Raw genomic sequence first — 27021 nt, forward strand, 5'->3', positions numbered from 1 at the left:
TGTGAGACGTTTTCAAGGAATTCCCAAACCGCTTTCCAAGGTGGCTGTACTATTTTACACTCCTATCTGCAATGTATGAGGGTTTCAGTTCCTCTACAACCTTGCTGACATTTATTATTTTCTGTCTTTTTGTAGCCATGAATGTGAAGTGGTATCTTGTGGTGCTGTTTCATTTTTGAATGCTGTATAGTATTCCATTTTGTTAAAAAATATTCATTTTCCTGTTAATAGATAATAGATTGTTTCTTCTCTTTTTTCTTCCTCTTACAAATAATACCACGTGTATGTTTTTACATGGACCTTTTTGTGCACCTTTAGGAATATATATTTAGGATTGGAATTTTGGGGTCATAAGTACACATACCTTAACTTTATGAAAAATTACAGTAGTTATTTTTTAAGTGAGAGAAAAATGAACAGATTTAATACCTTCACACAGTAAGATGGATCGCAGAAGTTTGGATGTGCTCGATGAAAATAATTTTGCTTTTCTTGCTAAGACGTCTTGCTCTTTGTCTATTCCCGCCCAAGCGATTGCTTTAACTGAAAGCTCATAATGCTCTCAAAAGGGGGTTTTTGTTTTGCTTCGTTTTATTTTGGTTTTCAATTTTCTTTTATTGCCTCAAATTGAGGCTTTAATAAAACACCATTAAGGGACAAGGCTGTACTTTGCATTGTTCTTTATCATTCCTTGGATTCAGCAACAGTATTTGCAGAGCGTTAAACAGTCTGAAAGTTTTCCGGCAGATTGCAATGCAACTGGAGTTCTTGGAGCTAAGCCCACGTCTACCCATACAGAATGAGCAGATTATGGTGGGGTGGATATCTTTGTTGAGCTGTCTTAGGAATCGATCTAATCGGCCACTTAAATCATTCCCCCCGCAGAGATCGATGTGGAGGTGGCAGGAGTGAGCAGATGGACTGCCGCGGTCCGGGGGAATCTGGATGTAAACTCTTCAGGCGTTGGAGTATTCCTGCGAGCAAGTGGGCACGCTCAGTTTATCTACACTGTCTGCTGGGTCTTCACAGTGCTAGGAAGCGAGCTGTCAGGACTCAGTGTTTTGGGGAACTCTGGAGAAATTGGGGTTAGGGGAACCTGCTTACTTCTTGTAGAAGTGCCAATCACTGCATCTCTCGATGCCTTGAATCTACTCTGCAAGCCCATCATTACACAGAGGTTATGTCTGTGAATTCAGGTTGTCATCCAAGATAAGCTGTGTGGCTTTTGGTGCTACATTCCTCTTTATAGGATGTATCTATATGTAAAACATACAGCAAAAATCTTAGGGATGGTCTAGCTCCTTTTTTTTTTTCCAGAGAAAACAGCTAATAATATTGACCTGAATAAACGTAAAAGAGAAGACACATCCTACTAAGTACTTATAATTCCCAACCTCCCCAAAAGATAAATGGACCTGCTTTTTTTTATTCTGAGACCGTGAAGGCATGTATATTCAGAAAAGGTAGTTACCTTTTATTTATTAGGTCATTTAGAAAAACAAAAGCCTCACCATTCTTGGCTATGAAGAGGGTGTGAGTGTGTATAGGATTATCTATGAAGAGCTGTGGCTTCAGCAGGGTGAAAATATCAGGAGATAATGGTTTCTTTAGACATAGTACCTATTTCAAAGAGAAATGGATGGGAAATCAGTTATAGCCTAGCTGCTGAAAATCCAGGATTGAAATCTCAAGCCTTGAGAGGTTATAATATATCATAAGGAAAGGTGAGGTACATGTAACATTTCAATCCTTGGCTCTCGGGGCAGGATAGGGGAAGAGAAATGGGAAAGAGCTTGCCCATCCCACTGCCTTATTTCAATCACTAAATCAAATGGGAAGGAGTTACAGGAATGTTTCTGAGAAGACCAAATTTCAAATATGATTGTGCTAATATTTTGGGATAAATAATCATGACATTTAAGAATGTCTTCCTTCTGGCTGCTGGGTAGTATGGTCAATCATCTTGGATATTAAGAAACAAAATTACAACACTGTAAAATATTTTTCAACAGGCAATAAGAGGAAATCAGAATACACACCTGGCCCATTTAAGCCACAGACCATTACTTCCAGAACGCTATGTATCATCACATAGAGTAGAGAAGAAAAGCTGTAGACTGGCCTGCCTCAACACTGTTATGTATTCATTGTTGCAATTATGCTACAGCTTTGGCTCTGGGGTAAAGGTACATTTTTTTTTTTTTAAACTCACTCCAACCCTTCCTGCTCCGGTTCCAGAAAACTAGGGAGCTAGTTCATTCATTTGATAAATATGTATAGAAGAGCATGTAGGATGGGTCAGACATTGAGTGGATTTAAGGAGATGCCTAAGATGCAGACAGGTGATCCCTATGTCCAAGGACTTGATAGTCTAGTAGGAAAGGGCAGCTGTCTGACAATAATGAGGGCAATGAAGTACCTCAGCAGGCTATGATCCCTGGACAGACAGGGAGACCGAGGAGGGCGCCCTGGTGTCTAGATTGGCTGCTGAGGGCGGCTGCAGAAGGGCTCAGAGCTGAGAGCTGGACTCAAGGTTCCCAGGGGAGTAAGTCCACATGGCCTTGGGGCCTGCAGTGCTGGGGGCAGTAGATACAAGGCAGGACCTCATCTATCATTAAGCCAGTGCAGCTGGAAGCTTCTTGAGGAGCAAAGAAATTTTCACATGAGGTTGGGCTTAAAGCATTTGGGTTTGAGTACTGGCCTGTCACTAATCTGTGACGGAGGGAAGTGAATCAAGCTGAGGATCAGTTTTCTCTCCTATCACAATGAATTAAAAAGAAATGTCTCACCTCTTTCACAGAGCAGTGAAAAGGATCAAGTTCAACGACATTCCTGCATTTTTCAAACTAGTGTCATAGACTCATGGGATCACCGTGGACTAGTATTTTTACTCCATGGTGAGTAATCTATAACACTTTGAAATAGAAAATGAGTAGGCTTATCATGGGAGATAACAGCATTCAGTGAAATTTTAAAATAAAGCAAGATGCTTAAAATACTTTATGCCTGCCTGCCTTTTGGAGCTGTGTCCTCATGCCCTAGGGGATCCACATCCAGGGTATCAGGAAGGAAAAATCTGAGAAGTGCTGTTTATGGAGGCACTGGGCAAAATGTAGGGCAGTGTCCAAATGGTGGTCTTAATGATCTGCCGTCGTCATTTATTGGCAGGTCATCCTCACCATGCAAGAGCTACGCTTTGGCTCTAGAAACGTGGGTTCGGAATTGGTGGCAACATTTTACCCACATTTAAGTTCGCAATTACAAATAGTTCTTAATTTGTCAAAAACATGCGGAAGAGTTAAGATCAAACTGAAAGCAGCTTTTAGGTAAAGGCAGTGATGATGCGCATATCTCACAAATGGGGTGGGATCTGGGGTGGGATGCACCCACCCCCTTATTGGGGGAGCTCCAATCTGAGAGGCCAGGAGAATGAATGCCATGCAGGACAGTAACTGAGGCCTGCTTCTGGCTTTGGGCCTTGCTGGCTGGGACTGACATCCACACACCAGCTTCCTGGAGTCTCAGTTTACTCTCCTGTGTGTGTGTGTGTGTGTGTGTGTGTGTGTGTGTGTATGTGTGTGGTGGGGAGTGTGTGTGCACTCAGACCTTTCCAGATGTTCAGTCCTAGTCCCTTGGGGTGGGATCCTGAGGCGCTTGACCTCTTATTCCCCCTTTGAATGTGAAAATTCCCCGATGAGGAATTGGCTAATAATATAGTAAGGCTTGTGTTGGCCCTGTTTTTTCCTATGAGACGTGGCATCTGAGGCCCCCTAAGTGTTCTGAGCACCTAGAAAGAATAGGGGTATTGACGGGGTACAGAGAGGGAGGGAGAACCAATCAAAGCAAGGATTCACCTACTTCACAATTTCCCCCTTTGGCCAGTGGGGAAACACCCACAAATAAAAGCAGAGGATGTTTCTAGAAACGATGAAAATGAATAGCTCCATGCAGATGAAGGCCACGTGGAATTGATGCCAATCCCCCAATTTTCCCATAAAACACGGAGCTGCCACCTGCCACCCGCACGAAGAGAGCTGGGTTCTGGGCCATGTCCTCGGCCCCTTCCCCAGCCCCTCGCTCTGTACCCCATCTCCCCCACGCTACAACACGGGCTAGTGGTAAACACTGGAGCAGTCACATCCATCTTCATGCATAATTAAGAAATGGATTAGATGCTTTGAAAATGAAGATCGCTGCTGCCGCGCCTTCCGAGACTAGAAAAATTATCCAAATCCAGTATTACTTCCTGAGTTTTGTTTCATGGAATATTTATGATGAGCTGTGATAAAATATTGAACCAGGATGTTCTGACTAGAAACAGGTGCCATCGAGGTGCCGCATCCTTATGTGGCGTTTGAGTGGCACCTGCTTGCCAGGAGCTGTGCGTGGGCCTCGGGTGGCACCGCTGGGTCCGCTGGGCCACGGCAGGTGCGGGAGGTGGAGGCCAGGGGGCAGCCTGTGAGCCCAGTGGCCTGAATGACACAGGCGGGCCCCCTGCCCTGTGACGTCTCTGACTGTGCAATCAGGACCACAGACAGCGCCTGCCTCTCCTGTCCCTCTTGGATTCAGCCCCCATTTCTAGGTCGGACAACTGGCCCTCCTCACAGCCCGGCCTTGGCCCCTTGCCCCCCTTCTCGCCCCATTTCACCTCCAGTTGAAACCCTAAGTCTCCCTCAGGGCCTGGCTATGTGGTCTCTTTGCCTGGAAGATTTTCTGGCTGACCCTGCTTCCTGACATTTCCTGTCCTTTGAACCCACCGGCTTTGGTCGGTTCTCCCTCCCTCTCTGTCCCCCGTCAATACCCCTATTCTTTCTAGGTGCTCAGAACACTTAGGGGGCCTCAGATACCGCATCTCATAGGAAAAAACAGGGCCAACACAAGCCTTACTATATTATTAGCCAATTCCTCATCAGGGAATTTGCACATTCAAAAGGGAATAAGAGGTCAAGCACCCCAGGATCCCACCCCAAGGGACTAGGAGTGGAACATCTGGAGAGATCTGAGTGCACACTCCCTCCCCCCCCTCATCACACACACATGAGAGTAAACAGACTCTGGGAAGCTGGTGTGTGGACATCAGTCCCAGCCAGCAAGGCCCAAAGCCAGAAACAGGCCTCAGTTACTGTGCTGCATGGCATTCATTCTTTTGGCCTCTCAGATTGGAGCTCCCCCAGTAAGGGAAAGCAAGTTTTATTTCATTATTTTTTAAAATTTTTTATATTATTTTCCATTAAGCCTTTCTCCCACTTAGAAAGAAATGTGCTGAGTGCCTGTTGTGGGCCAGGCATCTGCAAGACACAGGAGATACGCAGTGAATAAGCAAGTCATTTCTTAATCACGATTATGGTGAGTGTGGATCGTGAGTGGTGACTGTATTCTGCAGAGAGTAGAGTAAAGGGAGCTTTTGCCTGAAACATCTGCTCAACGAAAGGGGATTCGGGTCACCTGGGTGGCTCAGGGGTTGAGCGTCTGCTATGGCCCAGGGCGTGATCCTGGGGTCCCAGGATCGAGTCCTGTATCGGGCTCCCTGCAGGGAGCCTGCTTCTCCCTCTGCCTGTGTCTCTGCCTCTCTCTCTGTGTCTCTCATGAATAAATAAATAAAATCTTAAAAAAACACACACACAAGAGGGGATTGTTGCTAGGAAGAAGAACCTAGAAAAGTGAACAGCAAGGAAGGTGAATGGAGGGAGTAGGTGCTGGTAGACAGAGTAACACAGAAGGAGTGAGCTTGGCGATGACCCAGAGTGGCAAGGCCGCCTCCAGCTCTCCCATGATACTTAACACCCAGACGTAGCCGTCACTACAGCAGCATCCTGCAAGAGGGGATTCAATCTTGCAAGCCAATGACATCCCATCCCCACTTAACAAGTCAGCTACATGGCATCCTACTGCTCCGAGAGAATCACTGTGCTTTTGAAAGAGGCCAGCATCCCGGGGAGGTCATTCGCAGCCCTGGCGGGGTATTTGGGGTATTTTCCTTTTTGCTTTGTTTCCACAGCTGCAGGAGGAGGAGGAGGAGAGGAGCTCCTTCTTAGCAGATGGGCTACGTTGACTGAACTTCGCCGTGAAGCACTGTTGTCCCATTTCATCTGCCTGTCACTAGGATTTTTGAGATGATGTGAAAAAGTTGAATTCCATCGGACACATTCAAAATCCTTGCTGATTTGTTGACATTCCCAGTTGTCCAGGTGGCAACAGCGACATATTCCAAGGCACATTTGTCACAAGAGCCCGCTGCACGAGGGCCGAGCAAACAGAGGGGGACCCCGGGCAGCTTGTGGGGCCAAGAAAAGGGCTTTTGCGGTTTTGAAATAAAGCAACTCAGCAATCTACAAATATCCCTTGATAGGCAGGTGGCTTCGGTGTCCCCTACCTTGCTCAGGTTGGTGCTACCTCTTAAGAAACCGAGGGACCAGGTGAGGACGAGTTGAGCAGACTTCTTACTGCAGGTGGGCCCTAGGTCCTGGAGTGTGGCACCTGGTGACAGGCTCCTGCCTCCAACCGCAGTGAACACTGAATCCGTAAGACTCCAGCTGACCCTGCTCTGTCTCCAAGCAGATGCTCCGAAGTGCACACACACACACACACACACACACACACACACAATGCCGTTTCCTAATTGAATCTAAAATGTAAGTGCTTTGCTGTTTAAAAGGACCTTGCTATCTTGATAAGAAAAACTAATGAGATGCCCTTTCCAGAGCCGGTCACACAATAGCCCTAGTGACAAGGACCCCTATCAAGAAATAAAGCAGAAGATAAATGAGATTTTTCTAATATCCATTTCACCCATTGTTCACAAGTGTCAGGCAGTACGGATTCTATTTATCATGGGGTAGGAGAGAGGAGACGTGCTTTTGTAAAGCAAGCCTAAATTGTGGCATCGCATTTTCGGCCATGGGTAAACCTCTTTTGTCACCTGGTAGAAAACAAAAGCAAGGCTTGGGATTGCAGGGCAGAGACTGGAAGGTGTCCACATTTCTGCATTTTTTACCTCAGGGCTGCCAATGCACAAGAAGTGATCATTTGGAAGACAGGGGAGAAAGAGATTATTTCTGACTCTGGACTATAGGAGTCTACTACTTGTAACCCATTAAATTGTCACTGTGTCAAATGTTCAAAATGCAAATGGAGACTAGGAAGTTGTCCCTTAAGACGGATGCAACTTAGATTGTTCAGAAGCTACATTAAGACAAAAAGGTAGATACAGAAGTTCAATTTCAGGTCTAGGAGAAGGTTGGGTATGTTTATAGGAGCTCCCGGTGCTCTTCTCTCTAGAATAGGGACTCCACAGGGTTCAATACCTATGTTGTTCCGTAAGATGCATGATTAATAAACGAGAGCCCTGGACAAAATTATCCGGTAGAAACCAAGGAAAGATTTAAATCTCTGTGGTCCGACTTTGCACAAATTTGCATTTATAAGAATGACATAACTGTCAGTAATCTGACCCTGCAAAGGGCCCACGCAAGTGAGATGCTGAAAGGCTCATATGTCCTGTGCTGTTCAGCATTACAGTGAAGGAAGCCCTGTGATGGTTAAAACATTTTTTAATATTTTACATTTCAAGAGAGAATTTCCTAATCTGCAGACTCAGAGGGCTGTGGCGGCTCCAATTCTCACAACTGCTGTTTACTGCGGATGCAGATGAGGAATGTCCTTGTTCTTTGAGAGGGGGAGCGGCAGCGGGGCTGGCTGAGAGGCAATCCACGTGGAGTGACAGGCCTGCTGGGGGTCTGGGGATCTCAACACGCACCCCTTCCCTGGCTTCCGGGGTCTAAGCAGAGAGGGCGGGCCTCCACCTGCACCCCTGCTGGACCCACTGGGAAAAAGGATGATTTTGAGCCAATGTTAATTTACTCTTCTGGGAACTTTTACTCTTCCCTTTGCTATTTTTAGAGGAAGTCTGCATTTTTAAAATAAGCATTTCTTCTCCAAGATTCTCACATATTTTCATATTATGAGTGCCCTCTAACACTGTAGAGATAAGCATAGGGGGAGGGGGACAACACAAATGCTATCTTCTAACAGATTTTCCTTTTCAAAAGAGCTAAAGAAAATGCACAAAGGATTCATTTGCATTTCAATAAACACTTTCTCTCTCTAGTTGTTTCTGCGCTAGAAAGACATCCTCAGTCTGGCTGTGACATCATTATTTAAAGCAGGCAACCATGCCACACTCTCCATCCGCTCAGTAGTGTCCATTTTAAGGTAATCTGAGTTTGACTTTGGGACTTTGTTGGAGAAAAGATTGATAGAGTGGTATGGACGGTGTGACCTGTCTGAAGTCCCTCTTGCTCCAACACTATAATGACAAAATAACTGGGCAATACTGGTGAAGGAGAGAAACTTGCCTCAGATGATAAATAGGAAAATCAACAATCTCGGGGCTTGTAAATATCCTTGCCAAGGCAAGAGGAATCCCTTCTTTCCGCTCTTCCATCTGTGTCTAGCAGGCTTCCTGTTGTCTTTTCTTATTCCAGGATGGTCTTGGTTGACTACTGAATAAATGAATGAAGAATCAATCATTTGCTGACCACCTACTGTCAGGTCTTTACTAGGCACTCAGAATCAGAAATAAAAGCAGTGTCCTTCCTCTCAAGGGGTTTATGATCTCGTTTGAAAGCTTATTAAAACAAACAGCATGAAAAATTATGATAGCAGATAACATAGAATGCCTCGGGAGAACAAGGAGGGAGACCTACTACAGCCTGAGGGATTCTGAGTTGAGTTTTGATATCTGTTTTAACCCGCTTTTATCCGAAAATGATAATGGGGGTAGGGGTGAGGGATGTGGGAGAGCTAACTGAGATAAAGAGAAATTTGTTTAAAATCTCTTTCGCATTTCACCTACGGAAAGAAGGAAAAGAATTCTTAGTGTGTTTCTAGACACTGCCAAGTTAAGCATATTATTATGAAGTTTATGTGAAGCATATATTAGGAAGTTTACTTCCTAGGAACAACATGACAAAGTGCTGTATTACTGCCACTTTTACAGACGAGGAAACTGAGACTAAGTCACTTGTCTAAGGTCACTCTAGAAGTGGAGTTACCTATTTAAATCTTGGTCTATCTGTACACAAGGTCTATCATTTTTTTTTCATGAACGCATGGTGCCTCCTAAATAAAAATATTATTGTTGATCAGGTAAGACTATGGAAAGTTGGTGAAATTTCAGATTTTTCTTACTGGAATGTCCAGTAAGGCATGACTATGACTGGTGTACCACAAATTCTCAGTGGCGTAGTTTATATTCTATGCAGAGAGATTCTGAAACTTTTCTTTTTCCCTAAAGAAGGTACATCATACTCATGTAAGTCATTCTGACTTATCACCAGTCAGAATGTCTTTGCTTCTCATAGCTAAGTAGATGGGACTGGGTGGCAGTGGGTAGAGTGCAGAAGAAAAAGAAGAGGGCTGAGGGGTGGAGCCATCCATTGCCATAACTGGGCCAACAGACTTATGCAATGAATAGTGAAAGTAGAAGGAAAGTGAAGCCAAAGATTTTGTAATATGTTTAGGCAATTAAATTTCTTTGTTTCTCTGTTTCATAGTTTAGTAAATAATACAAGAATGATAGCAAGATGCATTGATTTATCCACCAAATTGCATTCTGACATCCATTCATTCATTCGTTTGTCAAATATTTATTGAGTGCCTATTATACTAGTCTTAGAAATTCAGAGATACAAGAAATGATTCCTGTCCTCAAGGAACCCATAGAACTGTTAAGACCACCATGTAAATAAGCCACTATATAATCATGTGATCCTTGCCATGATACAGGAAGAAAGAGATTTCTATGGAAGTGTGCAGGACAGACCCAAATCTCTCCTGGCTGTAGGTGGAGAGGAAGGGGATAATGGAAGAAGGCTTACTACAGGGGCATGACAACTGGGGAAGTTCTGATGTATGAGTAAAAGATTTGGGTAGCAAAAGGGGTAGGATGTGGGAGAAAGTATCCCAGCCAAAGGGAACCAACAGTAGGAACAAAGGTGAGAAAGGCAATGATATCTTCATAGAATTGCAAAAATGATTGAAGCCAAGAATTTATTGAATATCTACTATGGTCAAAATACTGTTAGGGCACTAAGATTGTATCTTAGGGCACTAAGATACAATGAAATTTTCACTCTCAACATGTTTAATATCTTATTGGAGAGACAGTTATACATAACGGCGTAAATAAAATAAAATAAAATAAAATAAAAAATAAAATAAAAAAGACATGACAAAAAATAGTGTTAAAAAGGGGGCGAAAGCAACATGCTCTCAGTACAGGAGAAGCAGTGATTAGTTAAGGGATCTTGAAAGGCTTTTTGGAAGAGATGACATTTGAAATAGGGCTTGAACGAACGATGAACAAGCTTTTAACAGACAGTATCAGAAGAAGATATTCCCAGTAGCAAGGAGAGGGTGCACAAAGACAGGAAGGTGGGACCCTTTCCAGGAATGGAAGCTATTCCTGTGGAATAGAGGACAACACACACAGGACAGGTAGTGACAGATGAACCTGGCCATGTTGACTCCATCCCCTCTCATTGAAAGTCTCACTCTCATTGACTGTCCCTAGGAATCTCATTTGCTTGGTCTAGACAACAGGGGAAGTCCTCATAATTGGAAGCTGACTCTTGGAAAAATCAGTTGCCGAAGTAAAATAAATTCATATTTTAATTTGGTAACTATGAGAAACTGTACAAGAAAAAAAAACATTATCAAATGTTTACTGGGGACTGCCTAGAGCCCTTTCATCATTGAAATAATATTTTTCAATGATTTTTTTATATATACATATATCAGGGCGATTAAAATCCATTTGCCATAAACATTGTTTGAACAAAGTTGAAGGGAAAGTGGTAAAAAGAAAAAGAGTGAACTTATCATTTGCATCAATGCTTTGTGGAAATAATGATCTCTAACATTTATAAAACTCTCTAAATGTTCATTTTATATTTAGTTTCTTAAAAGGTAGGAACATTTTCAAAAAGACACAAGTCCTATAAATTGTGACCACTATTTCAATACCCAAAGAGGGGAATCTCAAGAGGTATGGTAAGTTTGTGGTACAGCCCAGACCAGAAAATATTCCACAGTATGCCTATGCCACAAGCTGACAATAGTACTAGCTATTAAAAACACTCAAAATGCATAGGCTATTCAATTGCTTAGAAAGAATTTCATAATGTCTGTGCTAATCACACAATCCAGAGCAACTGCACATATATCTAGGATTTATCTTAGTCTGTTTTCTCATGATCATAAAGCCAGAGTCTGGTATTACAAGGTCTCTTTTGGATTTCTCCAGGAGTAAAACCAAGAACCAAAGAGAATCTTTCCATCCACACATGAACCAGCTCTTCAGGCCTTAAAGAGAATTCTATGCTTAAAGAAAGAATTTGGTCCTGAAAGCATAGGGAATTTTGTCCTTTGCCAGTAGGTCCTGACTTGCTCTGAGGCAGATGCTGTAATCAGGCACCTATTTTCACCGTATACTCCTAATAGCAACTTCTTAGTGAGCACCTACTTCCAGAACCTTATGTATCCTAATAGCAATGGATACCCTCTAACATGAGTTAGATGCAATGAGAATTGGCCTCTAGATGGGTATTTCTCTAAAATGTTTCTTTTCTATTAATGTCTCAAGTAGAGAATCTGGAACTGATCTCATTCATGCCATTTATGATCTTCCAGTAGATATTGCACAAATTATTCTACAATTCCACACTCTATTATTGTACCACAACATGACCATTTACCACTCACTTATAAATGAATGAATGGATGGATGAGTGAGTGAATACATGCATTCACATAGGAATTCTTTAATGCAAGAAGTCTTCAGTGGTGAGATTAACTATAGGCTTGGAGTAGAGGATACTTGCAATGAACTTCAGACACAGAAGCCAAGAGGATCCATGGATTTATAGAAGCCTGGGCCCTTCAGTAATCAAGAGTGTCAATGATGCTCCTCCAGTTGCAATAACTTGCATAAACGAAAGAAAACAGTATAGTGGGCATTTTATTCTATGTACCAGGACGATGATGGCAACATTTTTTACAATATTTAAAACATATTCCACTCTACCCATGTCAGTGCCCTTAATTAAACTGAGTATTTCTCATATTCTCTTTTTGATGAACTATTCATAAATTGATCCAGAGGACAGACCACACATAATAACCTTATGATTTTTCTTTTCTTGTTTTTTTAAAGAAGTACAATTTCTAACTATTATTGAACTTTGTAAATATGATGCTTATTTTTAAGACCTCAGAAATTTTACTTACCCTCTCTATTCAGGGTGTGGAATTTAGTGTAGCTGCAATAAAGAGGTTTCTGATGTAAGGGACCAAAATGGGCCAGAGTTTTCTATTCAGAGATCTCATGGCAAGTTCAACTCATTTGAGACTCAGTGATAAATTTAAAGGTGAAATCAGATTTTTCATATAGCCATTGTGATCACAACCCAATGAGGAAGAGCATGTTTCCCAGTTATATTTGCCAGGCATTCCCTGGGTTGAGGTAGTGAAGCAATGACATATCAGAGTCTGGAAAGCCTTGGGTTCTCTAACTCTTGAGTTGAAGGCTCCCAAGTTCTTCTCTAACCACCTGTTACAAGAGCCAGGGCTAATCTGGATGTTTCTCCCCTGCTTTGAGGAAAATGAAAGGTCAAAGGCAATGCCCACAAGATGTATTATTCTTTCTGTGATGGTCAGGGAGGAAGTATGGTGCTGGGAAAATTGCACTGGCCTGGGATCTAGGAAGATCAGGTGGGGTTCTAGTCCCAGTCTTCAATGAATAAATATGTTATCTTCTGCTGAATATCTCTGCCTGGGATTCTGGGACAATACAGCACATTTTGAGGGGTTATGGTGAATTCCTATGGGATGCAGACTATAATTCAACATTTACAGCTTTCCCTTACTAATTTACCAGAGGTGGGTCATTCATGTGGTACAATAGAGAAAAGTGGATCCTACGGGGGCCAGGACACTGGGTTCCAATGCAAATGCAATTAGCTACAAGCTCTGTGTCTATTGGAACTTTCTGAGGACCCGGTTGCCTCATGTACACACCTATCATGGTATCTACCACACTTTCCATCCAGAAAGTCTTTCAATTTGTAGATATTGTTGATGTGTTCCACCTAAATCTCTTCCCTAGAAAGAGGTACATTTTAAAACTCATATCCTAATATGAAAATAACACTTGCTTCTCTTTATCCCAATAATTCCATTGCCACATGTGCAAATGTCTCACAAGTCTGAAGTTTCCAGAATTTGGTGAACCACACCCCATCATCATCTTGCTTACAGATTATCTTCACAGGGAAGGTCTTTTTGACAATAGATATACTTAAATTATTGACTCTATGATGTTAGGGTAAGGAATCTTAAGCAATGAGGATTTCCATTTTCTCAGAAATTGGTAAGAAACTGGCTATTGGGCACCTAATGGGTTATTGCTAGTAAGTATGGATACGACTACCATGTTTGTCCTTGGTGATGGTAGAGGAGGTTGAGGGTGCCATATTTCCATAGCATATTTTTTTTTTCAACTTAAATTGCTCAATGGAAGTAAACACACAATTATTGTGATGCAGCTCACTGACTTTCTCTGAAATGATATACTCTGCTGTAGCATGGGGCTATTAACATAATAGAAATATGAATCTGATTTTAGTGCTGAACTCAAGGCTACTTTAGAATGTAGAAAGAAAAATGTTAATATATGCAGCAGAAGGTATTTTAAATAAATATCTGTCATATATAGTTAAACTTGTGCTTCTCTGGTGTTAATTATGGCACAATCAGAAGAGAATAGAGAGGAAGATATTTATTGCAGGTTGAAAAGCCAAATATTAGCTCTGTGACAAAGTAAGTCAAATGAAGTAGCAATTATATATTGTTTTGATCATGGAGGGAATTCTTTAAAACAGATATTTTCTTGTGTATATGTTATTGATCAAAAGGGAATAATTCAAATAAAAACTTTGACTAATTGGCCATTAAGATGGTATTTTTGAAGTGTTAAAACTCCATTCTTTTAGGTTCTTTGCTGTATTTCTTATGTGAAAAATATTCCCACTCGATAATCATTCCTTCAGGGTACTTGTCATATATATTTCTGTTTCAATGGACCCAAAGAGGCCCAAGGAAAAAGGAAAAAAATGTTTCAAATAAATAATAGGCATTCTTAAAACATTAGTTTTCAGAAATTATATTATCATAGTCACCACGCTGACCCCTAAGAAGGAAGGACCTAGAGGTCACATGGATAGTATCTGTTAACCAACTAAGTAACTACCTTGTTGTGGGCAGAATCTGAAGAAAATAATGTCTAAAAATCTTTTCATAGGCATGTAGAATCTCTCCTACATAAACATTTTTTATTTTGCTAATTATTTAGAGAGAACTTGGACATGTTTATTTCTCATGTTGTGGCTTCTGAGGAGAACAGATGGAGAGGTAAAACTATATGTATGTATACACATACATTCATTCCCCCTCTACACATATCTCTCTTTTTTAAAAAAAGATTTTATTTATTTATTCATTAGAGACAGAGAGAGAGAGAGAGAGAGAGAGAGAGAGCGGCAGAGACAGAGGCAGAGGGAGAAGCAGGCTCCATACAGGGAGCCTGATGTGGGACTCGATCCTGGGACTCCGGGATCATGCCCTGGGCCAAAGGCAGGTGCTCAACCACTGAGCCACCCAGGCTTCCCTCTACACATATCTCTTAAAAACAAAGATTTTATATAACTCACAGTGCTTAAAGGAAGAACGTCTGTCTCCTTCCCTAAGATGTACAGAGTTAATCTAGAATTAAAGGAATAAAACACCAAAGAAAAATTCAAAGAGATAAACCCTGCCGTGGGATAAGATTAGAATGTGGAGTGGCCCCCTGGAAGAAACATTGATGAACCAGTACATGGGACCTCCCACAGAGGAAGGGAAATGGGCTTGGAATGATTATTCTGATATGTTTGAGAACTGGACTTTAATAAGGATTCCTTTTAGCAAGATCTGAAATGAGTTTTTGAATCATTCACATGTAATTTTTTTTTTTTTTTTTTACTTGCAGGATGAGAAATAAATGAAGGAGCTACTTCCACTCGGGGCAACTGGACAATTTGCGAACTTGGTCAAAGGAATCAAGGGAGAAGTCACATTGCATTGCACCGGAACGATCTCCACTTCCAGGAATACAGTAGTAGGATTGCTCTGCTTTGCCTCTTGGATCAGAGTGGGGTGTGTCACTTGCTTTGAACAATGGAATGTAAGCAGAAGGGAAACATGTGCCTACTAGTTTAATTGCTGACACACAGGTCTTTGTTCATCACTTCTGCTCTGTGGTCTTCAGGGAAGCACATGCTAATACGAAGGTGCTGTAAGGGTTACCTGGAATGCTCACCTGACACATGGAGGGTCACTGTCCTGGAGGATCACCTGGATCCACAGAAGACTTTGGCTGGGCAAGAAATGTACTTTGGTTGTGCTAAATGTCTAAGAATTTGAAGATGTTTACTACCTGCAGCTTAACCTAGCTTATCCTAATAGAAGCTAAAACCCCAATTAAGAAGGGATATTTGCAGTTGGGATGTTATTTACTTGCAAAATACAGAAAAATCAGTTGACAAAGTACTACAAGCAGTATAATAATTCAGTAAACTGTCTATTGAGAAATTGATATGCAGAATGAAGAGCCTTCATACATATGGCCAACCATAAATATAAAAGTATGGTAGAAGAAAAATCTCTATTTCCAATCACAGCCCCAAATTGAAAACATACCTATGAATATAATTAATGAGGCATGCGCATAATATATATAAAGAAAAATTTAAAACATTTCTAAAGAACTCAAAAGAAAACTTGAATGAATATAAAAACACGTCAAGTTCTTGGCTAGGAAGACATGGCATCATAAATATCTAAGAATCTTCTTAGGTTAATTTGAAAATTCTCTGTGATGCAATTGAAATGGCAAGATAAGCTTATTTCAGAGTACATAATGTAAAATAAAAAGCAAGAAATCCGGGGAAATTTGAGGAAAGCAGAGAAACAGAAAATATGCTGGCTAGGACTTACTAAAATGTATTACAAAGCTATGATAACTAAAAACTGGTGATTCTGGCAATTGAATAGGAAGACAGAGAGTTGGAACAGAGTTTAGAAATTTAGAAATAAGCCCAAATACATATAAAGTTTTATTATATGATAAAATGGTATTTGAAATCGGTGGGAAAAGAGGTAATAGTTATTAAGCAACAGATGGAGAGGTGTATCATGCAAATATCACATCTTTACCTCACTACTTACACAAATACACACGGTAGAGAAGTCTAACTGTTGGAGGTTAAACAAATCTAAAGTCATTAAGATACTAGAAAAACCAATAATCTCCGAGTTAGAAAATTCTTTCTAATGTAACACAAAGCCTAGAAGATCTAAAAGATTGAAATGAAAAATCTAGTTACATAAAAATAAGAACATTTTCTATGTGACCAAAAAAAAAAAAAAAAAACACAACCCACCAACCCAAATACAAAGGTACATGAGAAACTATATAGAAGGTTTGTAACCCATAAGATAGTTAATGTCCTTTTTTTATTTTATTTTTATTTTTATTTTTTTTAATTTTTAAAGATTTTTTATTTATTTATTCACAGAGACACAGAGAGAATGAGAGGCAGAGACACAGGCAGAGGGAGAAGCAGGCTCCATGCAGAGAGCCTGACATGGGACTCGATCCAGGGTCTCCAGGAGCACGCCCTGGGCTGCAGGCGGCACTAAACCACTGCACTACCGGGGCTGCCCATAGTTAATGTCCTTAATATAAAAAGATACCAATTAATATAAGCAGTTCAGTAGAAACATGAGCAATGGATATGAAATAAAGCACATATGAGGGAACAGAAACATACAAAAAGATACCAGGCCAGAGAAAAGTAAGCAAACACTACATTGAAAGATCATTATCACAGATGAGCAAAGATTGAAGCAGCCTATGAATGGTGTGGATGAAGATGCAGGGAGAGAGGAACTCACCCGTATTTCTGGTGGTGTAACTATTAAAATGTCTGAGAATAATTTAGCAGGGTCTATCTACTCTTAAAAAAAATCCCCAGAGTTTTTGAACTATTATTTTACCTTCCTTAAATTTGTCTTATACACTCATGCAAGTATGAAATGAATAGGGCTCAAGTATAAGCTCCCAAAATAGGTTCTGTAATAATGAATAATATAATGATAATAATAAAGACTGAAGAATGATTTCAAGATCATAAGAGAGAATGAATTTAAAAGAAAAGCATGGGACCCCCATACACTAGACTATTATGTAGCTTTTATAAAGAATGAGAAGAGAAGTCTTCATGACTCACACGGAGTGAGCTACAAGCTATATTGGGAAGTGAGAAATGCAGCACTCAGGTTCAGAACCCAATATTGGTATATATTTGTCCCTTTGAATGTGCACAGTATAATTCCAGAAAAATATTCTAGAGCCCTGGCAGTCATGCTTGCCTATCGAGACAGGAACTGGAATACATGGTTCAGAGTTAGGAAGAAGGTTTCCTTTCTACCTTATGAATTCCATACTTAGGACTTCCTTTCTACCTTATGAATTTCATCACATCTTCGTTACCTTCTAAAATATTTGGAATAATCAGACACATCTAAACCAAAAGGAGGTTTAGAGATTTTAGAGAGAGTGCAGATTTATGACAGATTAGCAATTCTAACAGAGCTACAAGAGACAGATTGTACCTGAGGGCTGACTATTCTCAGTGATCCAACTGCCAGATGGCCCGGCATGTTCACTGTATTCACCTTTCACCTTTCCTAGAAGACCCAGATGATCTACCCTTCCATAGAGTAGAAGCTAATACCTTTTTTTTTTTTTTTTTTAATTTTTTAGGGAGAATTTAGAAATGGAGTTGTGCCTGCAGAATCTATAACATGAGGCTTCTAGAACTACCTGAGAACATCAAAGAAATCACTGGATGAGCCAGGTGGTTACTTACGAGGTTAGACAGGGAATCTAAAACCCATTTCATTCCTCGATGTACCCCCCGCTTTGTGCCTGTGTCTCTGAGAAAGAAGAAGCCACCATCTGCCTTGCTCCTGTGTGTGGAAGGTATGGATCAGATTCATGTCTTCAAAAAAAATAACCAAAACACAAAAATGATAACTTCTCCGCTTTGTTTTTAGTTATGAGAAGATAGCTTAAAACACTGTGGCATTTGAAAATAAAGCAGAAGGGGAGAGCTGGAATGGGGATGGGTTGGGATGTGGGAGCAAAGAACTAACGGGAACACCTGCCGTGTGGTGGGCACTGTGCTAAGTACTTCCCATGGATTTTTCACGTATTCCTTATGATGCTAAGAGGTATGTGCTAGTGATATCATTTTATGTGTGAAGACAAGTGCAGCCTTGCAGCCGGTAAGAAGCGAACCAGGTTCCCAACCCCAGAGCATTATTGGGTATCTTCGTTCAATGCCTTCTCATTTTCTGATCTCACATTTTGGGGAACATCGTCCTTCCTTCATGAGTAGAATTTCCCCTGTGCCAGGGAAAATTCTGATGGGAAGAACTGAGAAGAAGAGGAGCTGAATGTCCAATGTGGATGCTCTTCCAAAAAAGAAAAAGTCTAGTGATTCACTAAAATCTCAACACATTCACATTCCAGGAATTTGCAGCTTCCCTCCTCTTTTCTTCAAATAAAGTAAGGTCTTAACGTTTTTTAGTTTTAAGCAAGTTAAGTAATTTTATGGTCAGATTCAAAGTCATTTCTCAATGCAACGGTTGATGCGGGGATGACTTCCTTTATCCTGCTTTGAGACAGCTTCTGGAAATTTCTACAGCTAACGTTTTTCAGACTGGCAAGACCTGTAGAGACAAACTTGAGATGCCTATCTGTGTTGGTGATAATCTTAGCCCTGAGCCTTTCGGGTTCCCTCTGTGTGCACCCAGAAGAGTCTCAGGTCCAAGTTACAATTTCCAAAGATATGTCCCATGCTTCTGAACTAGATTTTTTCTTTATCCCTAGTCTAGTTTGTTCAAACTCACTGTGAGTCTGGCTTTGTTTCTAATGAGGAAAGGTGCCTTTGTTACTTCTAAAGACTTCTATTTAGAAACAAAGGTCCAAATGTCAAGCTGAATCTGGAAGTGATTACTCATAGGAATAAAACATGGTAAGTACATATTTGAATGAACGCTCACAGCTGTGTTTTTTATTAGGGAAATTCAGTGAGAGGAGTTTTAAGGCTGTGTGATAGTTGAGAATCCTAAGGTGTGCAACATTGGCGATTCCAAATCAGAGCTCCCCTGGCAACTGTAACTCAGTGACATCGCATTTTATGTAGTGAGGAGGCATAAAAATGTACCCTTTGCACACCCCACAGCAAATCCGTGGGCAGGGGGCAGGGGCCTTAAGGGGGGTGTGAGAGCTACCTCTGAAATCTGAGTTACTGTGTTTCAGCTCTTCAGTTTCTTTGTTTGCAGCTCTATTTTTGCAGTTCCTACGATTTAGTGACTCTCACACATTGCATATGCTTCGAGTGTTAGGGAGAAAACACTCAGTCCCTTTTCCTATTCCATTTATCGGACTCTCATTAATTTCCCTTCCAATCCCTGAGATCTTGTGGAGCTATTAACAGGTTCTATGTTTACGCTTGTCCAAATCTCACTCGTTTTATGAGCTGTTGGTTTAATAGCTACAAAATGTTTCATAGCATCTAGTGACGATCCCTGCCGAGTGGATCTACTTTCGCCTAGCCACCAGAGTCCTGATTTTGGCTTCTGTCTTTCTAACAGCTAAGGGACCAGTCACTATTGAATACAGATCTGAGGGGCTTTGGATCCAGATGGCAGGTGTAGGGATGATCTCTCTTCCCAGAGGAGACAAAGTTCCTTGCCTGATATTTGGCACAACCCCTGCTGAGCACAAGGAAAAGTTGGTGAGCGCCGAGCACCCTAGCAGGGCCTTCATGACTGCCAACTTTGAGTTTCAGAGGGCACTTTGTGCTTGCGGATGCCCTTACGTTCAAAATGCGGATTGAACAAGCGTTAATTCCTCAGTCCTTTCCCCCAGACGGAGCCACACAGATGGGCTGATTAAAATCATAGGTCTGTGTTAAAGGAAAATTATTGCGTTAGAGGAAGCATTTGGGGAAAGTGGGCGATGGGTTGGGGAAAACGATAACAAACAAAAGCAGATGGAGCGTCTTGCTTGGCAAGAGATTATTCCATTATTCTTTTATTATCTAACTTCTGAAATGGGAGAACATAGAATAATGGAAGATACAGATTTGCCAGTAATAAAACATCAGGTTAAACTCCTTCAGGGCCATAACAACTAATGGGCTATTGTTTAGTAGTTTTGCAAAAGCTTGATCCTCTTTGTCTTCATTTGTGCTTTGCAGTGGTTTGCTCAGGCAAGGAGCTACCATGACATCATGTGCAATGTGTCCAGATCCCTAAAACAAACCCTTCCAATTAGTACTTTGAAATGGAGGACACTGGCCACTCCAGCATTCTCCCTAGAAAACATTTCACTGGGAGGGCTCTGCTATCTTTAAGCACACTGGTTCTTTTGTTGGAGAGACTGTTATTCCCAAAGTATCTGGGTTTATGTAATCCGAAAAGAATGTAGCTCAAGTAACAATGATTTTGAAGTTTATGTTGCAGAAAGCATGATAGTCAGGCATTTGTCCGAGATGATGTAAAGAGAACTTTAATTAAACTTAAGGAAATCAAATTTTAAAAAGGAGGTTAAAAACAGCTTGCGGATCTTCTGGGGAATATAAGGACCCTACCATTAAAAAGCAAATGAACCCACTAGTCCAATGAATTATAAACTGGACTCCAGGAATAGGAGTGCCTTTTGTGAGCACAATTTTCTTCTAAAACCATGGAGCAAAATTACTGACTTCGGCGGCTTTCAAAGAATGGGAAAATGAACCAGGGTAAGAGAACAAAGACGATCAGCACCAAGGCGTGTTTGGGGCAAAGGTCTAAGGTCAGGGTGCTGAAGAAATTTGGGGTAATTATCCACGAGACCCTAGTACCTGGGAGATTCATCATTACACAAGCTCCAGAGGGAGTGGAGTATCTGTCTTCACATCACAATCTGTGAATCCACTGGATTAAAAATGTGGATCCTCTCGACTCTTTAGGAGCTTTGGGGTTTTAAGAGGTGATCTGCTACTTTTAGCCTGGTGGCTTGGGTAAGCTACTTCACATCTCTGAGGCTTGATTGATACATCTTCCAAATGGAGATTGTACTCCCCACCTCGTACATTTTTTGGGAGGATTGGTAACAGACACAGAGAAAGGATCTAGCAGAGGGGGTGGCATATGGTAGATGCTCCATAGATGGGATCTTTTCCCTCCCTTCCTTCTGTTCCCCGTTCTGGAATGGGAACATGATAATAAAATATCTGGTTCCATAGACACAAGGACACTGATAAAAGTATTGGCCATGCCGTGTGGCATTTACTGTTTTTAAGAGGGTTAGGTAAGAATTAGGTATCCATAAGGTCCCAAATACTATGTTAAGAACTAGAGTGTAGTGATAAAGACATTATAAGCACATGATTCTACTGTTCTGGGGCTTACAGTCTGGCAGGCAGTGGAAAGAAATCCCATTTTAAGTGGTTACGTAGAAAGTTTCCTTCAAAGGGTAGAGGCTGAAGTGTTTTGAGCCCTTAGAGGACCAGGGGGTTTGGGGGAGGGTGGGTCTGCTGGGTTTAGGGTATGATCTCAGCAGCATCAGACACATCCCTCTACCTCAGGCCACACAGCGCCCTTGAGCAGGCCACCCCAAATGCCACCATCCCCTGAGATCACTGATGGCCTGGAAGCAGGTGGTGAGGCTCAAATGAGAAAACATCTGTGAAAGAGTTTTGGAATATATAAGTCACTAGACAGAGACAGGGCCCTTTTGTCACCTTGGGCTCTCTGCAGGCCTGCACCCTGGGGAGGTCTGACCTCCTGCAGCTGGCTCTGCTCTCTGAGGTACACTCCTGGGGTGGGGGTGGGGGAGGCTCCAGGAGGCCATTCTGAGACCACTCACGTATTTCATAGCAGCCCACAAGCAGACAAAACTGTCAGAAATAATGATATATTACTACTTAAATTCTAATCATCCCTATAGAGCCCCCCACCCTCCTCCCAATCTATACTCCCCTCTGAAGGTATTTATACTTACTCAGAGGTTTTATTGGCAAGCATGAGACCCTGAGATGTGGGGTCCAAAGACCTACAGCAATTCTTGCAACAAAAGCAAGTTTGTCCTCCTCCTTTCAGTGCGTAAAATGAGACTCTTCTAGGGGCTGTGGAGGTCCCCCCTGTATATCTTCAGGGGATGGTCCTGAGACTTGGATTTCTCTGCCAAATTCTTTGTTTAGTTACAACAGCCACTTACTACTTAGCAGTGGCTTCTTCTTCTCCTTTTATTATTTTTTTAAGATTTTAGTTATTTATTCGAGAAAAAAGAGTATGCATGAGGGGTGGGGAGCAGGGAGGAGCAGGGGAGAGATGGGGGGTAGCGAGGAGGAAGGGGCAGAGACAAAGGGAGAAGCAGACTCCCCATGGAGCAGGGATCCCCTGACATGGGATCATGACCTGAGCTGAAGGCAGATGCTTAACCCACTGAGCCACCCAGGGGCCCCAGCAGTGGCTTCTTACATGCCAGAGACCTAGAGTTTGGGATCAGAGAAACCCTCCAACAAACAACTTGCGCTGACTTCACAAAGTCCCATCTATAGTTTAGGGAATGTTAAAAAATAAATAAATAAATAAATAAATAAATAAATAAATAAATAAATAAAATAATAATAAATAAAAATAAATAAAAAAATAATAATAATAAAAAATAATAAACTCTGAGCCCTCTAACACTTGGTATGACATCGGTACATCAGCGGTGTTGACAGAAAAATACTCAACATCTTAATATTGTATTGTAAACAGGTTATTAAGGACAGCTTTTTCAGGATTTGAGGACTCCAGAATTAATATACAGCATTTTAATAAGCTGTCAATGAAGTACACCCAATAAAAACTACACTGCTGCCTGCTATCAGAGCTAGCCAGCTGAAGAATCACTCTGCTTCAACTCAATAATATAGGAACCCTTAAAAGCATTAAATAATAAGTCCTAAAATAAGAAAATAAAGTGGAAAGAGTAAAAATCTATAGCAAACAAGACAAAACTCTAGAGGGAGAATTCAAGACAATCTGTTTATTTGTGATCCCCCCCCCGCCATGAAAGCTTTGTCAGTAGTTGACGGGTCTCACGAGCGTGACGCTGTTAATCACATTTAGGAAATTTACATGCTGTTAACTGCATATGAGACTCACTTAAGTCAGGCAGATTTACTCCCCTAGATGAGTCTTATTTCATTTACTCTACTCCTATTGCTAATACAAATTCACTCTAACGTGAATATGGAGCGTTGACTTGACGTTCGCCTTTTCTGTTCGTCTGAGGGAGGCCGGGATGCAGTTCCTGGCCCGTCGGGGGGAGGTGAGGTTCAGAGGCTCCCAAACCAGAGGTGACTGTAAACCAAGAAAGCAGCTGACATGCTTCACATGATGGGGTGCAGGCACAGGAGCACGCCCGCCTAATGGAAGTGGCCCCGAGATGGGAGAAAAAGTCTACATTGGCTTTTAATTTTGCTGCAAGTTGGGAGCAAATGCCAAAATGTTCTTCCTCTTTGCAGGTGAAAGCCGGATGCCAATGGCAGGTGAAGCGGATATCAAGTGCACCGTTCCATGCTTGAGACTTGCTGGCAGACAACTTGGTATTTTCAGAGACAGAAGAGAAAAAAAGTCTCATGAAAGAGATCTAGTGGCCACAGCTTTCAAAGACATGAACAAAGCAAATGAGGACAACCGTGCTGGCTCAGAGATACCCGGACACTTAGATCCATCCTGTCCCCTCTGGGGTTCAGGACGATGCTGAGTGTGACTTGTTCCTTTTGCACTTCTTCAATAAAGGGTGGATTAGAAGTCCAAGGAGGGCGCGCAGGCTGAGGTTTGCAGGGAAGGATGCAGTGAAGAAAGGAGGAGCTGAAGGCAGCCGGTCCTACAAGGACGCTTCCTAAAGCTTGAGTTACAAATGATCAAGTAAGGAGTTTTCACTTTGGCCCTGAGGCGATCTCATTATGGGGAAAACCTTGCTTCTCAGAGCTTCAGGATTTGAAGTTTTGAAACTTAACTACATTCCCAGCTGATCCAGCAAAGCATGGTGATGCTCTTAGTTCTATGAAAACACAGGACATTATTACTGTGCTTATCACACATGCAATGTAGCCTCATGTGTAAAATGGGATTAATATCGGTACCCACCCCAGTGCCTTACAAAAGGTTGCCAGGAGCAGTAAATGAGTTAATTCACATTGGCACCCTCACAGGGTACGAGGGCAATGAAACCTAGCTGCTGTCGCTCTTGTCGTGACTGTGGCCATATTTCCATAGTAAGGATCGTGCTCTGTCAGAAGGCAGGTAAATGATAGCACAGTAAGTGGATTAAAGACCAACGGTGACAGATTCTAACCTGGTCTCTTCCATCAGTTCTATACCTACAGGATTAGGGAAATGTGACCAACCTCTCTACATGTGTACTGAGTGGTCGTCTAAGTCTAATGGAACTGAAGACTAATCATGGAAAAGTGTAAGGGCAAAGGAAGGTCACAAGAGGGCAGGCAGCCCAAAGTTTGAACTTTTCAGTTGTTTATTTTATCTATTTACTTATTCATTTATTTTTAAAATATTATTTTTTTCTTAGAGAGAGAGCGTGCAAACGAAGGGGAGGCGCAGAGGGAGGGGGAGAAAGAGGACCTCAAGCAGGCTCCACGCCCAGCACAGAGCCCAACGCGGGGCTCAATCTCACGACCCTGAGATCATGACCTGAGCCAAAATCAAGAATCAGATGCTTAACCAACGCCCTGAAATCAGCACCCTGATTTTATTTTATATTATATTTTTTGAGGGGCAAATTTGAAGAAACATCCTTGCCCACATAGACTTGGCCATGGTGCTATTGCTCATGGACAAGAGCGGAGGGGTTATAGGTGTCTCCGTGGCGTCTTATTTTATTCTGAACAACAAAAGTTTCAGAACCAAGACCTTTCCTTCTGCCACCTGCCTCTTTCTGTGCCTGAATCTGCTCTTTCTCCTCTTGTTCCCTGGAGGAAGACGATTACCCTCTAGTTATCTCAGCAGTGCAAAATTCCTCTCAAAAATCTCTGTAGCCAGGATTATTATCTTAATTCGTCAAATTCCAGGAATACATCAGTATGGTATGTTATTCAGAGGTTTCTAGATCTAGTGGGAGTTGAGACAGGCCCCCAGGGTTTTCTGCAGTCAACATATGTAATAGCGCCAGGACTAGGTTTATACGCTGAAAACATGGAGCAGCATTAATTTGGGTCATTTTTACAAGCCATTATGTATCGATTGACCAAATTAGCTGAATGTGATGTGAATTGATTAAGGTAGCTAGATTTACTAATTGATTGTACTGAAACAAAAATCGTTTTGATTATATAGATGCAGACCAGATCTTCTAAGAGACTAGAATAATGCACTGCGTGATGGAGTTATTACCATGTGCTGTGACTCCCTATGGTTCACAGGTGCTGGGAACAAAGGTGAGAGGTTAAAGGTGCTAAGTGGCCTAATGGCTTGGGAATTGACAGGGAGCAGATTTCCAGTTTGGATCGCAGAAATCCGTGTACACAAGCTCTGCTATGAGCCATGTCAACTGTCACTAAAGCAGAGGGGATGACAGAAATGAAGCAAAGGCCATGGAGAAGGCTATCTGTTGCTAGGAATATTCTTCCGAGGGCACACTGCCTCCTGTATACTGTTCTTTCTCATTCCAAGTCACAGGGATGAGTAAAAAAAAGGGGGGGGGGAAGCAAAATAAAACACTGACTAGTTAATGGAGCAGGGACAGGAGCACAACCCAGAACTACTTGCTGAGTCCAGTTTTCATCAGTCTTATCAGATGGGCACTCCCCCTTCTTGGGTGTGGGGTGAAGCACGTTGCTCCACAGTCACACACCCTGGGTTCTGGGCCACCCTTGCCAATTTGACCCATTGGCTGACACTTCTCTGCATCTCAACTCTCTGATCAGGAAATCGGCTACAATCCATCCCATCTTGTAGAATTGTGTTAAGTATCCGATGAGATAAACTCACATAAGGCACTTAGTCCAGCGTCTTGCACCTTATATGTCCTCAAAAATACGAGCCCTTTTTACGCCCATCCTCATTATTATATCCGTCCGTCTTCCCCCTTCATCATCACTGATTTGTCTTGGCTCATCCTGCTTCTTAATGCTCAGGCTCAGGTATGCTTCCTCTGAGGTCCAGAAGCCACTGGTTCTGGCACGCTGCTTCCAAGGAGTTTCCTGTTGCACTGGCTTTGGGTTGGATCGGCGGCCAGGGGAAATGAAGTGATAGCTAACGCTGCCTAAGGGAAAGAGGCCTGGTGCCATAAAACACTGCCAGCATGACATAATTTCCCACTGCTAAGATTAGCATCTCTTGCAGAATCAGAATACAGTAGTAGAGATAACTCAGAGTAAATTAAATGATTACTCTGCAATCAACTTGCAAACTGCCCTTTTACTTTCAGTAAAATATGCAGCTCTTTTCTGACGCATGTTTATGACACAGATTACCCACATTTGCTGCCCTCTGGAGAATAAAGAGGAGCCCTCCTCTAGATTCCCTCTGCAGAGAGGTTTCAAATTCTGGCAGATAGAGACAGCAATGCTATTATTCACAGGAACGGATTCCACAGGCTGTGTGTCTCCCATGTGAGCAAAAGCATTTCATCAAATTGTTGCATTGTTTAAAGCAAGGCTGCTTATGGCCGTAAAGAGGGCTCCAGCCACCTACTTCGACTCCAGGTACACCAACACCAACACACATCCTGCCTGCAGTCCACTCCTTCGCCTTCTTACTTACTAACCTTTATCTCAACCCTGAAACCTTCAA

At 41.9% G+C, this 27021-nt stretch overlaps 1 protein-coding gene and 1 long non-coding RNA gene across 10 annotated transcripts in view; one reads left to right on the forward strand and one right to left on the reverse strand.

Annotated features, from left to right (window-relative positions):
* The window catches only part of LOC102152739, a 33730-nt gene extending 25596 nt beyond the window's left edge, over positions 1–8134 (forward strand). The window contains exons 7-11 of one of the 9 annotated variants that reach the window (XR_005355319.1): positions 886–984; positions 1318–2186; positions 2801–2897; positions 5236–5346; positions 5999–8119. This is a non-coding gene — a long non-coding RNA (uncharacterized LOC102152739). Of the gene's footprint in view, positions 1–885; positions 2187–2800; positions 2898–5235; positions 5347–5998 lie in introns of all 9 variants that reach the window. The other 8 variants (XR_005355316.1, XR_005355317.1, XR_005355323.1 and 5 more) reach the window with 8 other exon arrangements.
* The window catches only part of CELF2 (CUGBP Elav-like family member 2), an 814024-nt gene that overhangs the window by 640500 nt on the left and 146503 nt on the right, over positions 1–27021 (reverse strand). The gene's annotated exons all lie outside the window — the stretch shown is intronic.

Source organism: Canis lupus, chromosome 2 (genome assembly GCF_011100685.1).
Source record: "Canis lupus familiaris isolate Mischka breed German Shepherd chromosome 2, alternate assembly UU_Cfam_GSD_1.0, whole genome shotgun sequence".
In the NCBI taxonomy this organism is placed as follows: Eukaryota; Metazoa; Chordata; class Mammalia; order Carnivora; family Canidae; genus Canis; species Canis lupus.